General features: G+C 38.0%; 1 protein-coding gene across 4 annotated transcripts in view; it reads left to right on the top strand.

Annotated features, from left to right (window-relative positions):
* Nucleotides 1-21,663, top strand: part of SMYD3 (SET and MYND domain containing 3) — a 698,417-nt gene that overhangs the window by 79,907 nt on the left and 596,847 nt on the right. The window lies entirely within an intron of this gene.

The following is a 21,663-nucleotide window of genomic DNA, read 5'->3' on the forward strand; positions in this document are numbered from 1 at the left end:
TTTTTTTTTTTGATAGTGTCACATTCCCTTGTCAGGTTTCACCGTGGATGATGTGCACCCTTTCGTTTCATATTCCTTCCTTTGGAAGTTAAAGAATTTAGTAGTTTTGTGGATTTCAGCATTTTTTTTAAAGATTTTATTTATTTATTTGAGAGAGAGAATGAGAGAGAGAGAGCCTGAGAGGGGGGAAGGTCAGAGGGAGAAGCAGACTCTCTGCTGAGCAGGGAGCCCGATGTGGGACTCGATCCCGGGACTCCAGGATCATGACCTGAGCCGAAGGCAGTTGCTTAACCAATGAGCCACCCAGGCGCCCTGGAAAACAGTTCTCTTAAAAAGTTTCATGTGAAAGAATAGTGCTCAACAATCCAAGTGATGGGTGCCTGGGTGACTCAGTCGTTAAGCATCTGCCTTCGGCCCAGGTCATAATCCCACGGTCCTGGGATTGGGCCCCACATTGGGCTCCCTGCTCGGCGGGGGACCTGCTTCTCCCTCTCCCACTCCCCCTGCTTGTGTTCCCTCTCTCACTGTGTCTCTCTCTGTCAAATAAATAAATAAAATCTTAAACAAAACAAAACAAAACAAAAACAATCCAAGTGATGATTACATGGCAGTTAATTCCCCAGAGGAGGTGAGGCTGCCTTTAACTGGGAAAGAGTGTTGAATGAGGAATTGACTAAGCATGAAGCTGACCTGTCCACTGTGATTTATGATGTGTGATGAGTGTCCTTCTAGTTCTCTGTATGTGGGTATTTCTGGACTATAAAGGTTGAAAAAGAAATACTGGAAAGACAATCATCCTTGTTTTGGGAGAATCAATCTTAAAAGACAGGTGAGACCGCTTCACGTATGTGGCCTGTGAGTCCATCTCTTTCTGTCTCTGTCTGTCTATGTTTCTGTCTGTCTCTCGGATATTTGTGAGAGGAACTACAGGGGTTAAGTTTGTTTGCAAATATCAAATATTTTTAGTATTTTTACCTTGTTATAAGCCTGGCATTTTCCTCTGGCTTTTATAGCCAGTAGTCAGTTTTTCTGTTTTGAAGCAATCAGTTATGGTATTGATTTTACAAGTATTCTTTCTTCATACTGCATTTTGTTACTCAACTTTAAGGAAATTAAGGGGACCAAAAAAGTTGCGTGCATGCTGTAATTCACTTATTCAGTCACCCACCCAATTTCTCAGAGAAAGGCAAAACATCACGGATTACCTTAAAATAAATCTAGTTTCCAAATGAAATAGTACATTTAACACTTAAATACAATTATTTATAGGATTTGGTATTGCTTCTTGAAAACTCTATAGCTTAAAATAGAGAACTTGCTCTAATAATGGTGTGATAAGATTAGCTAGGATGCCATTGCTAAATCACTGTTATAGGAAATCCCTTTTAATAATGCAGTGTCATTAGATACCTCAACTTATAAAGGTTCGTAGAATCTGTCCCCATATGGTACCAGTGTAAATCATACATAAGTTTCCATCAAATTTAGAAATAGGCAGAGATCCTGTTGCAAACTCGGAGCCAGCTTGAATGGGTTTAGAAAAACAGCACCTGTTAGATAATATCTCTGATGTGAAAGTTCCATTTACTAAGATTAGTACATTTTCTTTCCCAGATCACAATATATTGGACAATATATCTTTTTTATTTTTGATATTCTTTGGAGGATTTTGTTCGTTTATATAGTAAATTGTCCCACCTTATTAGATAAATAGAATTTGTTCCAGAGTTGCCTTTGGGACAAATGTGGCAACACATTATCCTATGGTTGTAGCATTGTGATGTCTTGATTCTTTGCTTACCTGCTGTTTGCTCCGTGTAGTGATATACTGTTTCATAGTTTGTTCAGTAGTAAAATAAGCAGTGATTTTGGGCAGTACTTCCACAATAGCATTGGGAAACTATGCCATATCTTCTTCGCCTTTTTTTCATTATTTGTTCTTTGTTTTTAGAGGCAACTGATATAATCGAGTCTTTTGATTTACCTTAGTAAATGGGGAGGTAAAAATTAAGAATGAAACTAGTTGTAGCAAAGTTTGAAATGGAATGGAATTAACTGCTTGAGATCTTGAATAAACTTGATCTGTGGGGCAATTCGTTGATTATATATTCATGTTATTCATTCTTTTTTTTTAAGATTTTATTTATTTATTTGAGAGAGAGAGAATGAGAGATAGAGCACGAGAGGGAAGAGGATCAGAGGGAGAAGCAGACTCCCCACCAAGCAGGGAGCCCGATGCGGGACTCGATCCTGGGACTCCAGGATCATGACCTGAGCCGAAGGCAGTTGCTTAACCAACTGAGCCACCCAGGTGCCCTCATGTTATTCATTCTTAACAGATGTCTAGCAATGCCTTACTTTTTATGAGTTATTAAGGTAATTCCTTCATTTCTAGAAATATTTTCTTTTTTTTTTTTGGACGTCCACTCAAAGGCAAAGCTCCAGGCACCTTTCAGAAGTGAGAATGTTTGTGAAATTAAGTCTAGGTCATTCAGGCAAATTAAGTTCTTATCTGTACTAAGCTCTCCCAGACAAATGACTAGAAGTCCTCTCCGTACTTGCACAAATTAAATTCCTAATCTCTTGGTTTGCAAAAGACTATGTCTTAACACCTGTAGGGGTTTTCTAACTCGGCTCTCTTGATTCATTTTCTTTGTTGTTAACTGTGTCATATGCTATTAGACTCTGGGCACCTTAAACAATTTGAAATTCAGATAAAGATTTGTGAGTGGCTTCAAAATAGCAGAATCTTCTTATTGCTATTTATCCCTTAGGTGACTTACTAGTAAGAAGGGAAAATTTTTATGCTCTTCCTAAACTGTGTTCTGATTGGGGTTAGATTCATGAAAGGCAATTTTAGAGACGTAGGACAGACTTGTAATTGAAAATAATTTGTTTCCATTTTGTCGGAGTTGACTGTTAACAAGTTTTTTCTTACTCATAGCCTGAACTGCTGGCTGTTAGTATTTACTGAGTGATATGCTAGGTTTGGTGTTAAGTGCTTCATGTTATATCATCCAGTCCTCACATTTCAGTGAAACAGTAAAATAAAATTGTTATGTCACACCATCATCATCATGATGAAATTTTTACCATCACTTGTATTTTTTTTTTTTTTTTTTTAGATTTTATTTAGAGAGAGAGAGAGTGCAAGTGAGTGGGGGGAGGGCCAGAGGGAGAGGGAGAGAGAGAATTTCCAGTGGATTCTGTGCTGAGCATGAAGCCCGACTCGGAGCTCCATCTCACAACTCTGAGATCATGACCTGAGCTGAAACCAAGAGTTGGACGCTCAACCGACTGAGCCACCCAGGTGCCCCACACTCATGTTTTATAGATGAGGAAGCTGAGCCTTCAATAAAGGACATATGTGACCTTTATTATGTTGAAGTGTGTTCTTTTTTTTTTTTTAAAGATTTTATTTATTTGACAGAAAGAGACAGCGAGAGAGGGAACACAAGCAGGGGGAGAGGGAGAGGGAGAAGCAGGCTCCCTGCTGAGCTGGGAGCCCGATGTGTGGGCTCAATCCCAGGACCCTGAGATCATGACCTGAGCTGAAGGCAGACGCCTAAAAACTGAGCCACCCAGGCGCCTCTGAGGTGTGTTCCTTCTTGACCTAATGTGTTGAGAGTTTTTATCATGAGTGTTGAATTTTGTCAAATGCTATTTCTGCATTTGCTGAGATGATTGTATGGTTTTTATCTTTCATTCTGTTAATGCAATATATCACATTTATTGATATGTGTATGTCGATCATCATACTCAATGGTGAAATGGTGAAGTGTTGAAAAGCTTTTTCTGTAAAACGAGGAACAGGACAAGGGTGACCATTCTCACAATTCCTATTCAACATGGTACTGCAGGTCCCAGCCAGAGCAATTAGGCAAGGAAAGAAACAAAACGCATCTGAATCAGAAAGGAAGAAATAAATTTGTAGATGACATGATTTCTATAGATAAAATCTGAAAGACTCTACTAAATAACTGTTAAAATAAGTGAATTCAGTAGAGTTACAGGATACAAAATCTAATGTCATGTACATCATGGTGACTGTAGTTAACAGCACTGTATTGTGTATTTGAAAGTTGCTAAAAGAATAGATCTTAAAGGTTCTCACCCCTGAAAATACTGTAGCTCTGTGAAGTGATGGATGTGTTGACCAACCTTGTTGTGGTAATCATTTCACAATATATACATATATTAAGTAATTATGTTGTATACTTTAAACTTATACAGTATTATTTATCCATTATATCTCAATAAGGCTCAAAAACAAAGGGGGATAAAGGAATTTATTCAAAGTCCCATAGCTCATAAGTGGTAGAGCTGGATCCAAACCCTGTGTTTTATGCTTACAGAGTCTACACTCTGCTCCCTTATGTTGAACTTACATATTTATGGCTTTCACTACGTCCTGTATCTTAATTCTGCTTCTGTGCTTAGATGTTATGATGGACAGTTTTCACAGTTTATGTTCCTTGGCTTTCCAGTATGAGTTCAGCTGTGGAGCCGTTTCTTAGATTAGTCTTTAAACTGGAATATATGTGTACCTGGGGTTTCATAGAACTTTCCAGGGATTTTACATGCAAAAATGGTTTTAATGGTATTTAGATGCTCAGTGTACATATTCACTTTCCTAGAACTGGTTTCCTGAGAGCTCTTGTGGATGGCTGATTCTCCTTTCTTAACTTCCCATTCACAAATTGCTTTTCTCCCAGGTGACAAAGTCATGCTTCTCACCTAGCATGAATCTTTCAATAGTTGCCCCAGGGAGCAAAATCTTCTGATTCTTCCAATAAAGGGATCATTTAAGAATTCTTAGCTCCTGAATGAGAAGTCATAAATGGTAAAGCGAAGAGAGTTTTGGTCAGAATCATAGATAGGGCAGAGTCTTATTTTATCTTTTGACAAATACATGGCAGGATTCCATGCCTTATTTATTTCTTTTAGAATTGGACTTGACTGGCGTGTGTGTGTGTGTGTGTGTATGTATGTGTAAGGGGTGGGGAAGTTTACAGAGAAGATTAGCACATTTATTTGAATTGAAAAATGTGGTCAGGCTTTTTCTGAAGAGAAGTTTGATATTGTTTATTGATTTGACAATGAGGACAGGCTTAGCAATTAGATTGTTTGGTGGACATTTCATTAAGTAAATGAGTGAAATCTATAGCTCCCAAGTTGCAACAGTAATATATTTAAGATACATATATACTGTGTATATGTATACCCATATGTATGTACATATATGTATGTAGTGAAATATTATTCAGCCATAAAAAAGAAGGAAATCCTGCCTTTTGAGATAACATGGATCAATCTGGAGGATGTCATGTGAAGTGAAATAAGCCAGACAGAGACAAGTACTGTATGATATCATTAATATGTGAAATCTAAAAAGTTGAACCAGGGAGTGGAATGGTGGTCTCCAGGGGGTAAGGGAGGAAACAGGGAGATGTTGGTCAGAGGGTACAAACTTATTTATAAGATGACTAGGCTCTAGGGTTCTCATGCACAACATTGTAACTTTATAGTAGTGAATTGTATACTTAAGGTTGTGGATGTTAAATGTTCTCAACACACACACACACACACACACACACACACACACAACGCAAGAAACTATGTGAGGTGATGGAGTGTCCATTAGCCTGCTTAAGGCGTGTATGTGTATTAGATCATCATGTTGTATACCCTGAATAGATAATTTTTATTTGTCAGTGATACTTCACTAAAGCTGGAAAAATAAAATGAAATAAATAAATACTGTGCTAGAAATGATATCCTCTCCTTCCATTAAATTTCTGATAAAAATTTAAGATGTCAACCTAAAAATGTCAGAAGAGTACAAGATTCTTTTAGGAGGTGCAAAAGCAGAGGACGTGAACCACAGTGTTAGATCACTGTGCTCCCTCACGTACCCCCTCACTAGCAGATGGAGCATGTTGAATTTGAGGATCAAACGCAGAAGTATTAAAAAGAGCTCAGCATTTATTATAACCTCATTCCTTGATAAAAGGAGAACTAATAAGAAGTTCAGCAAACTACTTATGCCAAAATATGTGTAGGTGAACTAAAATGTTAATGCAAGAAGTAAGAGAGTGAAAAGCAAAACAACTACAAGGAATACACAAAACCTGCAAGGTTTTCATTTAAATAAGAATATTTTAAACACAATGGAGCTTCAAGTCTGACGCTGGGTATGTGGAGCACCTTGGATGGGAAGTCGGTGGGCAAGAATCCTAGAAGATGCGAGGGGTAGCTTGAAGTTAGGGGGACAGTCGCCAGGTGCAGAGATGGGAAAGCTAACTTTCCTTCCCAAGCCATTTGATTCCTACCTCAGTTTATCTCCAGTGATCAGCTATCCATTCCTTTCTTGCCCTGCTCATCTCACAGAAGGTTTGAGGGAGTAGAACTGGTGCTTGCCTTGATGGTTGTGCTTTGCCAGTGTGCCAGCGCATGAATTCATTTGGAAGCTGTAGACTCCTGGCCTCCTTGAATACCCAGTTCAAAGAAAAAAATGTTTTTAACTTAGCCTCCAACTGGTTTCCAGTTCCACATCAGTACATTTCTTTATCATAACATTGTCTTTCCTTTTCTCATTTTTTATGTGACTACTTTTACTCTGTTTACCTCTTCTCACTAAATCTTGTCAATAGTCTTTTAATGAAAAATTTTCCTTAAAGGTCCATTAGTTTCGTCCCCTTTGCTCTAGCTCTAATGGATTGTTAGGTCACCCCTTCCTTGCTTGATGAAAAGGTACCTCTCGGTATGATTCTACACCCCACTGTGCCCCAGAGCACTTACATACTATAGAACTGACCCGTTGATACAGTACGTGGGGGTGTGTAGATGGGATTCCTCCACTCACTTGGGAGAGCCATGAGAGTACGGATAACCTGTGATCCTCAGTGCTTTCTAGAGAGGCTGTACCATTGTAGGCGTTTTCTGCTTGTTGACTGAATGAATGGTTATACGAACATCAAGTCATTAAAGAGAAAGTAGTGAGAAGAAAAGACTAATAATAGTATCAGGAAACATTTTCAGTGTGTTTATTTTGCGCTATAATGAGTGCTTTATGTACATTAATGTGTGCACAAACTCATGGAGGCCTCACAGCTGCTCCAGCGACTCTAGCATCTTTTTTTTAAAAGATTTTATTTATTTATTTTGAGAGAGGGAGAGAGTGTGTGTGAGCGGGAGGAGCAGAGGGAGAGGAGAGAGGATCTCAAGCAGACTACACTGAGCTTGGAGCACAACGCGGGGCTCGATCTCAAAACCCTGAGATCATGACCTGAGCCCAAATCAAGAGTTGGACGCTTAACCAACTGAGCCACCCAGGCAACCCCGAGGGACTCTCACATCTTATTCCACGGATTGAAGATGAGTGAGAGTGGCTGGACACTCAACTTTAACTCGCTGTGAAGTGAAAAATACAAAGGAAGCCTTTAGAGTCTATTTGACATGATAGCATAGGCACTGAACTGCAGGCCCTCTTCAGGCTTTGTTCAAATCCTGGTCCTGATTTTAAGCAGTTGTGCAAGAATATGTCTTAATTTGCTCATCTGCAAAACGGGGGTGACAATAAAATGTAACATATGTGATTGTTGGGGACACTAAAGGAGTTCACGTGTGCAACATGCTGAGGCAGTACCTAGCAAAAGTAAAATGCCATAAGTGTTAGGTATTGTTTCATAAATGACTGTATTATCATTTTTACCTCACACAATGAATTGTTTTGAATGTCAGACTGCTGGTTAGCTCCTTTACTTTTTCAGACAAGAAGGCTTTAGCAGGGGCACCTTGGTGCCTGAGTTGATTAAGCGTCTGCCTTCGGCACAGGTCATGATCCCCGGGTCCTGGGATCAAGTCACGAGTCGGGCTCCCCACTCTCATCGGGAAGCCCACTTCTCCCTCTCCTTCTGCCCCTCCCCCTGCTTGTGCTCTCTCTCTCTCTCAAATGAATAAAATCTAAAAAAAAAAAGGCGGCTTTAGGGGAGTGCATTTTTATATGAATCAGACTGTAAAATGTCAGTGTTGTTAATTTAGGGAAGAAGAGAAGCCATTCCTTGTCCTTGCATCAGCACTTTCTGTGGAGCCCCCAGAATGCCTTCCAATTTCTTGCAGATTTCAAGTTCCAATGGTATCAGAAAAGGAGTGACTTGGCCATTTCTTAAATAAAGATCATTAGTAGCGAGTAATATCGGTTTATTGTTTTTAAATGGGCCTCCATTTGCTCATCATTGTAGTGGACTGGAGGTACTTTTCTCATAGGATTCTGGTGAGGGTGAAATGGGATTATTTGGAGTCCTTGTAATCACAAATTCTGCAGTATTTCACAACTCATGTCTTGGCCGTTTAGGTGAAGTGACCTTGAAACAAAGGTATTTTTGTACTTATGAATAAGTTAGTGTCCATGAATGAGATCTAAGAAAGGACCACTGTAGAATGAATTTTACTTACAATAATTGCTCTTTAGATCTTCCTGTAGGCTCCTCGTGAGCTCTTCCAAAGTCTTGGGGGAAAAGTTCCTCCTCATGTGTCTGTAATACGAACATCCTTGTGAAAGGCCAAGGGGAGAGGCACAAAACAGAGATTAAGTGTTACTTTGCTTCTGTATAATAAGACCAGATTGGAGGACCGAGGTTCACCCGATTCACAGGTGTGCATCATTGCCCATGGCCTTAAACCAAGTAATAGGCAGAGATACCCTTACAACACATGGCAGCGAGGGCATTGTTCCATTCACGAAGGGATTTCTGCCTCTCTTAGGAAAGTACACCAGGACATTCAGAAAGGTGGTCACAGACGAGAAGGCCCCAACCCTGTAATTATGAAAGGGATTTTGTGAACTTTTTCTCTAAAAGCTCTTGATTCTGCTGTTGGTTGTTTGAATTCCCTTCTGTACTCCGTTAAAGCAGTCACACACGAGACTTTCCATTTTAGTTGCATGAAAGTCAGGATTCTTAGCTTCACCTTAAATATGTTTGCACACTTATTTTAATTTAGTTCTTGCACCTCCAAAGTCATTTTTTTTTTTTTTTGGTTGATATGTACTTGTTGATTTGAGGAGAGGGTTCCTACATCTGTAGGTTCTGCCTGAAGAGATTTCTGTAAATTTGACTTTGTAATTTAAAAAAAAATTACTGGGGCACCTGGGTGGCTCAGTCGGTTAAGCATCTGCCTTCTACGGCTCAGGTCATGATCTCAGGGTCCTTGCTGGGATCAAGTCTTGCATCGGGCTCCCTGCTCCATGGGGAGTCTTTTTTTCCCCTCTCCCTCTGTCCCTTCCTCCCAATTGTGCTCTCTAAAATAAATAAATAAATCTTAAAAAAAGAGATACTATTCTGATTATTTGCCCTGTGACCCTAAACATCATTAAATATTAGTACTCAGTTTGTTCATCAGTATAATGAGCATGACTTTACTTTTCTCACAGGTTTTTTTGTGAGGATGAAAGAGCTCATGGCAAGTGCTAAGTCTAGTGCTTGACCATGGTAAGTAGTCAGTATGAGGCAGATATCTTTTATTATTGCTCATTTAAAAAAATTATTTTATTATGTTATTTTCATTTTTAATGATATTTAGTGACATGGGCAAATAATCCAATTGATAAAAGTAAATTACAAAATGTATCCCAGATCTTGAAACATAAAGTTATGTATATACTTTTTGTGTGTATTAACGGTGGTTGTTTTTCTGGGTGATGGCATTATTTTCTTCTTTTTTCTTATTAGTTTATAATGTAACATGCCCCCTTTGTCCCCCTTCTCATGCTCTCTCTCTCTCAAATAAATAAAATCTTTAAAAAAATTAAAAAAAAGAATGCTGTTGAAAACTCTCATAACTTACTGCAGAAATGTTTAGCTTGTATGTTAACTATACCGGAATTAAAATTAAAAAAAAAAAAAGAATGTTTAACTTTTTTCAGCCAGAAGGTAGTGAAGATTACTTCTCCCCCCACTTTAAAATAGTATTGCAACATATATGGATGACATTTGGTGTTTGGGACAGTATGTTATTGATGGAAAAAATGCAGAATTATAGGATGGCTGATCATCATAAATCTCCCTCAAAATCTATTTTGACTTTTTGAAAAATTTCTAAATTAGGTTTTTAGCTGTCTGAGGTAATACTAGATGATCTGTCAATCACATTTTTATTTCTCATGAATTACATTTGGGTTAAAAGAAAATAAAATCCTGACTTAATCCTGCAGTGATAAGATTTCTATCAGAATTTATTTATTTATTTATTTATTTAAAAGATTTCATTTATTTATTTGTTAGAGAGAGAGAGCGTGAGCGAGAGAGAGTAAGTGAGAGTACAAGCAGGGGGAGCTGCAGGCAGAGGGAGAAGCAGGCTCCCTGCTGAGCAAGGAGCCCAATGTGGACTCCATCCCAGGGCACTGGGGTCATGACCTGAGCTGAAGGCAGCCGCTTAAGCGACTGAGCCACCCAGGTGTCCCTTCTATCAGAATTTAAAATACAAAGTACAAAGTGGTAATTATTGTCTTCATGATCAGATATTAAAAGTTTTAGAATACATAACATAGTCACTTCATTTTCAGGTTTGTTAGTGTAGCTTTAAAAAAATATAAATTAGCCTTAATAATAAGAGTGGGAAATTATGTACTGTTGCTTGAATAAATTAAAAAATGTGTGGAGAGGGGTGCCTGGGTGGCTCAGTTGGTTTAGTGACTGCCTTTGGCCCGGGTCATGATTCTGGGGTCCTGGGATGGAGCTTTGAGTTGTCGGGCTCTCAGCTTTGGGGGGAGTCTGCTTCTCCCTCTCCCTCTGTGCACCCCCCCCACCCCGCTTGTGCTCTCTCTCTCAAATAAATAGATAAATTCTTTAAAATAAATGTGTGGAGAAATTAAATTTAAGATAAAAGCCAACCCTTTTATTTTCATGATATAATTTAAAAATGGTAGTTGTAGATTTTGAGACTAGAAGTGTAATGAATGTCGTGGAAGTACTTCAGGAGAAGTTGATTTCTCAAGTAGGTTATGTGTATTCTCCGTGTATTAGTAAACACTTTCTTTATAGTTAGCTAATTTGGGTGATCTGAAGTTTTTCCTTGGGTTATTATCACTTCCAAATAAGCAGAACTGGAGAAAATGCAGTTTGTTTAGACCCAGGATATGCTGGACCTATGACTTTATATTTGAACCCTTACCTGGTTATCCATATTTATGATAGGATGTGGTAGCAAGGACAGTGTCTTGGCCATCAAAAGGCTCTAGGCTGCCTCTAGAACTAACCTCGGTAATCAGACAATTCTGATAATACCTTTTGTTTTTCCTTTTTAAATTGTGGTCAAATACATAAAATCAAATTTATCTTCTTAACCATTTTGAAGCCTATAATTTAGTGACATTAACTACAGTTGCATTGTTGTGCGCCCATCACCACCATCCATTTCTACAGTTCTTTTCATCTTGCAAATCTGAAACTTTGTACTCATTAACGATAACTTTCACTCCCCTTTCTGTCTCTATGAATTTGAGTACTGAAGATACTTCATATAGATGGAATTATATAGAATTTGCTCCTATGTGCCTGGCTCATTTCACTTCACATCATGTCTTCAGGGTTCATCCCTGTTGTAGCAGGTGTTACAGTTTCCTTCCTTATTAAGACTGAGTAATATTCTATGGTATATATACAACATTTTGTTATCCATTTATCTGTAGATAGACACTTAGATTGCTTCTACCTTTTGGCTCTTGTGGATAATGCAGTCAAGAACATAGGTATACAAGTATCTGTTCAAGACCTTGCTTTAAATTCTTCTGTAAATATATCTAGATAGTAATTGTTGGATCATATGGTAGTTCTATTTTTAAGTTTTTGAGGAACTGCCCTACTGTTTTCCAAAGTGGCATATCATTTTACATTCCCATCAGTAGTCTGTGTTACAGTTTTTCTACATTTTTGCAGACAGCTGTTTTCTTTCTTTTATGTGTGATAGTGTAAGTTTTTATGTGTGTATATTGTTTCACATTATCCTTGGTTACACTGAATGAACTAGACCAGTATTTCCTAAACTTGCTGGACCATACAATTCAACTAGAGTAAGATTCCTTGCGCCAGACCTTTTAATCAGAATCTCCAGGCCTGGATATTAATGTGTTTGCCAAGCACTCCAGGTAACTCTTTTTTTTTTTTTTAAGATTTTATTTATTTATTTGACACAGAGAGAGAGAGAGCGAGAGCAGGAACACAAGCAAGGGGAGTGGGAGAGGGAGAAGCAGGCTTCCTGCTGAGCAGGGAGCCCGATGCGGGGCTCTATCCCAGAACCCTGGGATCATGACCTGAGCCGAAGGCAGATGCTTAATGACTGAGTCACCCAGGTGCCCCAGCACCCCAGGTAATTCTTTGTTCTAAATAACACCTGGCATTTTCTGCTTAGGCAAAATTGAGAAATACTGATTAGAGCTTTATTTTTCATGATGATTTGTCCAATAGATTTCATAAATCTTCTGTAATCTTCCTCTTGGAGATTCAGAATGAACATTAGCTCAGTAAAGGTTATATAGAAATTTTCCTAAGAAAAGCTATTTTGTCTCTGTTCAACCCAGCATTTCCCAGTTTAACCATGAACACTCCTTTGGTAGCATACTTAACTTTTTATTCTATCCAATTATTCCTGAAACCATAGTTTGGTAAATACTGATTTAGACAAATGTTTAACTCCCTCAGAAAAATTTTACCGTTCTGAAAATTTTACTACTGAAAAGTCTTATTAGACCTAGTAATTTACAACCTTATTTAACATATTTATCAGGCTTAAGTATCAGTTAATTCCCCCTGTGAAAGTGAAAGAGGTCTCCTGTTTTCTGGGTACATACCCCAGCCTGTTTGCCTATAATTAGTGGGAGCTGTTCTTTTTTTGGTGTTTTCTCTTGATTGTTTTAATTACTTTAGTCTTAAATTTATAGACTTATTCATTGCAGTCTTCTGATAACTACTGAAACAGAAGGATGGTTTTCAAACATGGGGGAGAAATATCCAGAGATCCTTGCTTCTTGTGACTACAGTCGTCACTGTGAGTCAGTTTCTTCAGAATATTCTATAACTAGCAAAAATGAAGCATAGCTTGATGTCTGCAGAGCAGAAAATGCCAGGTGTTATTTAGAACTGCACTGTCTAGTAGAATAGCCAGTAGACACTTGTGGTTATTTAAATTAATTTAAACTTAAAAATTGAGTATTTTAATTACATATCTACATGTTAAGTGTTCAGTAGCCACATATGGCTAGTGGCTTTTGTGTGGATAGTGAGGATTTGGAATGTTTCCACCATTGCAGAAAGTTTTATCAGTGCCCATCTATTGTGTAACCTACATGAAATGTGTCAGAACTGCTATGTGTCATTTGTGGAGGTGATTTGCTGAGTAAAACCATAGATCCCGAGAAGTTTTCTTTATATCTGAAGATAAAAATTTAGAGTTAGAAAATAAACACATCTAAAAAACAAAACAAGGGGCACCTAGCTGGTTTGGTTGGAGGAGCATGCACCTCTTGATCTTGGGGTCCTAAGTTCAAGACCCACTTTGGGTGTACAGATTCCTTAAAAATAAATTCTTAAAACAAAATAACAGCAACAATATACAAACTCAAAACACCCATACAAGGGATTTGTTTATAAACATATCAATTCTTTAAAAACTTTTTATTGAACCATTGTGTATATATATAGTTTAGTACATATCCACTGTCTGTGAAAGCATTATATTACAGGTTGATGCATTTTTACAAACCAAACACCACAATGTCACTGGCACTCCACATGCTGCCTTTTGGGTTGAAAGTGTTACAGAGCTCGCTTATTTATTAAGGAATGTATTTTTACTTTTAAAAAATTAAATGATTTGAGATACCATGTCATAAAATGCCTCTTCTTTATTTATGAAATAAAAATTAAAATTTGAAATAAAATTGAATTGAGGTTGGTTTCCAAACCTCTATCGTATAAATACTATCTCCAATGTGTGAAGCAACATTAGGCGTTAATATAAGACGTGAATGTAAGAAGCTATAAAAACACTATTTGTGAACTTTTGAGAGAGGCTTTCTTGATATTTAATCCCTACTATTCCTAGGCAGAACACTTGTGTTTGGGAAACATGGGGATCATCAGTTCTTCTGTGAATTGCCAAAATTCCATTTCATGTACACCGAGGAAGAAAAACCCACAGTCTCACCTTCAGATGTAGGATTACAATAAATGTTTAACAAATGAATGTAGTAAGTTGGAGTGATTAGACTCTCCCAAAAAGAGTGCTTACTTTGGCAACGCATATACTAAACTGTCCCAAAAAGGGACAATGAAAATATGAGTATTTTTTCCAGTTGTAAAGCAAAATTTGGGGATTCGATGATGATAAAAACCAAAGCATAGAAACTGGTTGGTTTCTAGACTCCTTGTTTTGTACTTACATATTAAACTCCAAAAATAAGAAAGTTAATAGGAAAATAATAGTCACATGAATATTTTTAATTTTAGTAACTTATAGATATTTCATGTAATAAATCTTTAGATGCGCTTCTTGTGGGCTAATAAATACATAATTTTTTAATCCTACTTACTGAAGAAGTTAATAGTTTTATACCTATGGATTTTTTTGTCTTTTCTAATTATTTGAAGTATAGTTGACATAACTAAATTGGTTTCAAGTGTACAACATAGTGATTCAACAATCATACACATTATGAAATGCTTACCGTGGTGTGTTATAATATTACTGACTATATTTCCTTTGCTATACTTTTCATCCTATTTAATGTTAATGGTCCGCAGCAGAGATTTTTACTGTCTGTAGAATTGTTTTTTTCAGATTTTTTTGTTTTGGACCAGAAATCACAAAAATGTATTTTACATCCTGAGTTAGCACAAACTCATATATGTTTACAACTGAAATCAGTAAATAACACCTTAGTAGCTGTGATGTGGTATATATTTTATCCCATTCATCTTTAATCTCTTGTTTAGTTCACTTAAAAAATGCCCTACTAAATTGATTTTACAACTCACTAATGGGTTGCATCTGGCAATGTGAAAAATCCTATTTTCATCCTGTATAGAAGCCCAAGTATGGCAGGTGCTAATTGAGAAACCCTGCCTTCCTCCGTCTACATGTGGGGCTGATGGTATGGGTGTTCCTCCTCACAGCCACTATCGGCCATCAAATTCATGTCTGCCCCTCTTAGTAAACACATGAGCTCCTACTGCCTTTTGCATCTTGTGGCCACTGTCTTCTAATCCTGCTTGACTTGTGTCCACTTGAAGCTTTGACCGTGGTTAAAGTGAACCCACTCTCCTGTGACTGGGTGTTTCTTGGGACCCAAGGGAAGGGCCACAGTTCTTCTCAGGGTGGGTCTGCAACCTGCACCATCTCTTCTTTATCCAGTTTTTTTTTTACCCATTTTTAAAAAATTGAGATAAAATTCACATAACATAAAATTCACCACGTTAACCATTTTAAAGTGTATGTTTGGATTTTTAGCATATTCAGTGTTCTGCAAGCATTACCACTGTGTAATTCTAGAACATTTATATCATTCCAAAAAGAAATGCTGTACCTCCCAATTTTCTTCTCTCCTACCCCCTGGCAACTGCTAATCTATTTTCTTTTTCTGTGGATTTGCCTCTTTTGGACAATTCCTATCACTGAAATCATACAATATGTGGTCTTCTGTGATTGACTTCTTTCACTTAGCATGTTTTTTCAAGGTTCATCCATGTTATAGTATTTGTTAGTACTTAATTCTGTGCTATAATTGACATATGACATTATATTAGTTTCAGGCATATAACATGATTTGATATTTTGTGTATATTGTGAATTCATTCCTTTTTATGGCCAAGTAATTTGTGAACAAGTTTTTATGTGGATATATGTTTTTATTTCTCTTAAGGTGTGTGTGTGTGTGTGTGTGTGTGTGTGTGTGTGTGTGTATTTGGGAGTGGAATTGCTGGGTCATATAGTAACTATGTTTATTTTGAGGACCTGCCAAACTTGTTTTCCACAAAGGCAGCACTATTTTACACAACAGTGTACAAGAGTTTGTTTGTCTACATCCTCAACAACGCTTATTTCCATTTGTTTTAAAGTGATTATGGCCATTCTCGTGGGTGTGGAGTGGCATTTCATTGTGGTTTGATTTGCCTTTCTCCAACGATAAATTATATTAAGCATCTTCTCATGTGCTTATTGGCCATTTTATATCTTCTTTGAAGAAATGTTCAAATCCTTTGCCCATTTTTTTTTAAAGATTTTATTTATTTGAGAGAGAGGGAATGAGAGAGAGCACGAGAGGGAAGAGTGTCAGAGGTAGAAACAGACTCCCCGCTGAGCAGGGAGCCTGATGTGGGACTCGATCCCGGGACTCCAGGATCATGACCTGAGCCGAAGGCAGTCGCTTAACCAACTGAGCCACCCAGGCGCCCTTTTGCCCATTTTTTAATTGAGTTATTTGACTCTTTAATGTTGACTTGAAAGAGTTCTTTATATAATCTGGATATTAGTTCTTTATCAGATATGTGATTTTTCAAATATATTCTCTCATTTTGTGGGTTGTCTTTTCACTTTCTTGATAGTGTCCTTTGATGCACAGAAGTTCTTAACTGGGATGGAGTCCAGCTTATCTGTTTTTTCTTTTGTTATTTGTGCATTTGGTGTCGTATTTAGGAAACTGTTATCTAATGCAAGGTCACTAAGATTCATACCTACATTTCTTTCCAAGAGTCATAGTGCTTCCATTTAATTCTTTGAATCATTTCGAGTTAATTTTCATATATAGGGTGAAGTAGGGGTTCATCTTTCTTCTTTTGGTTGTGGATATCCAGTTGTCCCAGTACCATTTATTGAAAAGACTTTTCTCCCCTCCCACTGCATCTTTTTTGAGATCTATCTACACCTCTCTGCTTAGGAAGGAGAATGGTAATTTGTAGATTCACTCATTGATTCAGTAACATTGGATCCATTAATATTTCTTTCACAACTTTATTCCAGTGTCATATAAATACCATGAAATTCACCCATTTTAAGTGTACAATTCAACTATTGTGAGAGGAGACAGAAGGTAAAAGTACACTGAGAAAAGAACCAGACCCCATTCTAGAATGCTCTGATGGCTATCAAAGGCCGTAATTGTAGGTAGGCCCATAGCATTTGACTCAGTATACAAAAAGTGCTTCTTCTCTCCTAAAAGAAATGTGCCACATAATTTATCTTCTTGGAATTTCTTGTTTCCAAGGTGAAGATATAGGACAGGGCTTCTAGGTTTTTATGTGAAGTCCAGGGAAACTTGTGAATTGTGCTGGTATCAGGAAAGTAATTTCTTTGGGCCTGAGTGAGCTGCGTTTTTCACGTCTTGCTCCAGCTGTCTCTCATCATTCACCCATGAGCTTGTGCTTATGAAGTCCTCTCCATGGTTCAAAATTCATTTACTATGTGTGGTTTTATAATAGAAATCTGATCATGTATTTGCAGGAAGAAAGTTATAAATAAAGAGTAATTTATGGACTTGATTTTATTTTCCCATTGTTGACATAGTTTGTATTTTGGCAAAAAGGAGTCGGATCTCATATAGAAAAATTCCCTCTGAACATTTGCCAGAATCAGTTTACTGTCATTTCTAGTTAAAAAGGTTTTCTTTTTTCAAACTTAACATATACTTCCTTTTTGCATAGCAGATGGGAAAGATCAATGAGCTGCTACAGAGAATTACAGGTTTTTTTTTCTCCATTTGATCTTTGATCTTAAGACAGCTTTTAACCCTATAGTAATCACCTGAGAGATTTGAGGAAATATTTTGTAAAACAAAATTATGGGGACTATGAATACATAATTGTTGTTCTCAAAGCATTCTGTCAAATGGAAGGTAAATGCTTTTAAGAAATCATTATCAGCTGTTCTGTGTTTTTTATTAGGCTGAGTTCTCAGTGTAGTTTATATCTAGCTACATTATTGCAATTTAAATTTTGAATTTATTATTAGGGAAATAATGAGACTTTTCTTGATATATCAACAGTTGGAAAAAAAATCACATCAATGAACAGCCAAAACTCTTTAATTGGGTTTTAAGACTAAAAACTATATTAGAGTATTTTAATTTGGAATTTGAAATGTTGCTTTTATGTTGACTTTCAATATACTTTAAATTTGGTTTCATAGTGTTACACTTTAGCAAAGAAGTTCAGACATTAATAAAAACAAAATTGTGGTGCAGAAAAAGCATGGCTTTTACCCTTAAAACATGACAAAACAAAAAAGGCTGGACAACTGTAAGTTTATTATTTTTTTGGAATCCCTCAGAGACTTTAAGTTATAGGCAGCCAACTAGCTTGAAGTTTAAGGAGAAACAGATGCGTGCAGGGTGAGGCAGAAGTACTTGCTAACCTGGGCAGATACTGCTGGGCACTGGTAGGAATTTAGCTAGAGCAGTTGAAGAAATAATGGATGTGGAATGAGGGCTGCCAAGAAAATGTGAAGTTCTGGAGGCTGAACATATAGGGAGAGTTTATATCCACCTGCAGGCTTTTTCTCTATGAACTCTACCAGGTATTCTCAAAAAAGAGGTGAGATTGCTAAGAAAGTGTCCTGTGGGAGTGCAGAGCTTGGGGAGGACAGCAGCTGCTACAGATGGAGCAATAACTTCTGCCAGGACCCTCCTCTATCTTCCCTTTCTCCTCTACTGAATGAAATTATGGGGGAAAGCATAACTAACTAACTAACTAACTAAATATCACTGTTGCCTTCAGGGCACTAGTAAAATCCCATTTCATCTGGGGTTTGGGAATAGAACCAGACCTACCCGTGGATGGCATGTTGGTTCCAGAACCACAGCTAAGTAAGGGCTACCCCTTACATGGAGAAGGCCATATCCCTGAGACCCAAGGATTCAGTGACTGTCTAAGATTGATGCTTAATCAGAACACTAGAAAATCCCTCTTCGTATTTTCTCTTACCACAGTGATAAGCATCAAGTAACAAGTAACAATGGAATACTGCTGGGAGAGTGGTGAGACCATGTGGACGGACTGGACTGTCTTTGAGGCACAGCACAAAGGGAGGACCTAGAGCTGAGAGTATAGCAGACAGAAGAAACCTTGGCAAACCAGTCCTTACTCTAAACACAAGTTACCAGTAGATGAAGTTGAAGACTGGTACGCTGAGGGTAACTGTATCCCTAAAAAACCTCAAACCCAGCCTGACTTCTGACCAGACTAACTTAAACCCCCACCCTCAGGGCATAGCAAAAGAAAAGATTTGCCCATTTCTAGGCATAAAAATTATTCTCAGTCCCTCCTCTTCAGAAGATACTCAACTTTGAACAAAAATCAGGAGGCTTTACAAAAAGGTAGCAGTAATATCCACAACACTGCCAAGAAACAATCAACAGAATCAGATTCAGTTATGAAACAAATACTGGAACTCTTTGATAGAGAATTTAAAATAACTATAATTACTATATTGAAAGCGCTGATGAAAAAAGGTTAGCAGCATGATAAATTAGATGGAGTAGTTTTAGCAGAGAGATAGAAACTATGAGAAAGAATAAGTAAAAATACTACAAGTGAGAAAAAGCAGAAATGAAGAATATCTTTGGTGTGCTTATGAGTAGTTCTGACACCACCAAGAAAAGAATCAGTGAACTTGAGAATAGGTGAATAGAAATAACTGATGGGGCGCCTGGGTGGTGCAGTCAGTTGGGCGTCTGACTCTTGGTTTCAGCTCAGGTCCTGGTTTTGAGGTGGTGGGATCGAGCCCTGTGTTGGGCTACAGGCTATGTGTGGAGCCTGCTTGGGATTCTCTCTCTCCTTCTCCCTCTGCCTCTCTCCTGCTTGCGTGTTCTCCCTCTCTTAGAAAGAAAAAAAAAATCACAAAGGACAAAAAAAAAGTAGGGAAAAACACAAAGAACAGAATGTCTAAGAGCTATGGAACAATATTGGCATGTCTAACATAAGCACAATTGGAATACTGTAAACCACTAAAAAAATTAAACTGGAAAAGGCAAAACAGATCAGGGGTTGCCAGGGTTGGACATAGGGAAGGGGTTGATTCCCAGGGGCAAAAAATCCCAGAGGGATTTTTTTTGGGGTAATGAAGCTGTTCTGTAACATGAGGTGTGTAGGAGTACTGACAGTATTGACTCCATCTCTGGCCCTCTGTCTTTGTTCTCTTTCGCTCAGTGACTTCTCTTGGGGCTGCGTGTCCCAGGCTCATTGGAGACTAGTATACATACGGTAGAAATGCCCGCCAAGGCTGTGGGAGGCTTGTTTTTTGCCTCCCAAGGATCGGAGATAACATAGTCTTTCCCCTTCCTGATGCACAGCTGGTGCCACAAGATCTCATTAAAGGTTAGCTGTCAGTTAGGTGCATGCAAACCCTTTGAGGTGTGAGCGAACCCTTTGATCTCGTGACAGTGACCTTCTGCGTGTCCCTTTGCTCTATAAAATCTGGGAACTGAGGTCTGGATTTTGCAGAGAATAATTGTGCAGCTGCTGTGGATCATCCTTCTGCTGATCCCCCTGGCAATAAGTTAACCTGAATAAACTCTGTAAACTGTATGGGGTGGCCTCCTTCATTTTCTGGTCTCAGAGTGCCTTCTCAGTTTGGGGGGTACTTTACTTTCCCTCCTCCACCTTCTTACAAGTCTAAACATGACTCTATTTGTCAAAACCCATAGAACTGCATATCTGAAAGAGTAAATTTTACTCTGTGTAAATTAAAAAAAAGAACACCCTAGGATGTGAGGGGAAACCAAAATAGAACACAGACTACTACCAATGACCCTAATTTATTACAAATGAGGAACATAACTTCACTGGAAGAAGTAGGGAAGAAAAGGACTAGCTTAATTAATGTTGGAAAATAGTATTTTGACTGGATATTGTTAGGCTAAAGACAAAAAGGAGCTGCACACAAGTACTGTACTCTATTTAGTAAATTTGTTCCTCACAGAAGTATGGATTAGCAATTCCGAAACTATATGTTTACTAGGGTTGAGAAAATTGGTAGAGTAGATAACGTGACAAGGAAAGGTAACAGGTTAGAGTGAGCCCGTGGTGTTAGATTGCAATCAGAGATATCAGTATGAATTCATTCTGAACATTTTAGTTATACATATAAATAGATACAGAAATAAATTACTTCTATATAAATAAATTAAAAAGTGTAGTGTATGCATGGGTTTGTATTACATACATATCCCCATCTCTGCTGAGAGGCTGTAGAAGCAGAGATAATCTGCCCAGTGGCAATGAGCACACCTCGTTCCTATTATCTTGTTTTCTAAATACCATTCACCAATGAAAATAAGCAAGGCTCCTTGAAGAACTCGTTGATTCTAGGACTGGGTTTGAGATGCTACAAGATGAGCCTGGAGCATCTTATTTTGCTACAACTAAGGAAATTTTTTTTTCTTTAAGATTTTATTTATTTGAGAGACAGAGAGAGCGAGCATATGAGCAGGGGGAGAGGGAGAGCGAGAAGCAGACTTTCTGCGTAGCAGGGAGCCTGACACAGCTTGATCCCAGGACCCTGAGATCATGACCTGTGATGAAGTAGAACTGAATCCAACTGAGCCACTCAGGCGCCCCACTAAGGAAGTTCTTAAAAAAAAGAATGGGACATATTGATCACAGGAGCCAAACAGAA

This window comes from Callorhinus ursinus, unplaced genomic scaffold (assembly GCF_003265705.2).
Source record: "Callorhinus ursinus isolate GAN/ISIS: 27379988/994484 unplaced genomic scaffold, GSC_fseal_2.0 scaffold13, whole genome shotgun sequence".
NCBI classification, from domain to species: domain Eukaryota; kingdom Metazoa; phylum Chordata; class Mammalia; order Carnivora; family Otariidae; genus Callorhinus; species Callorhinus ursinus.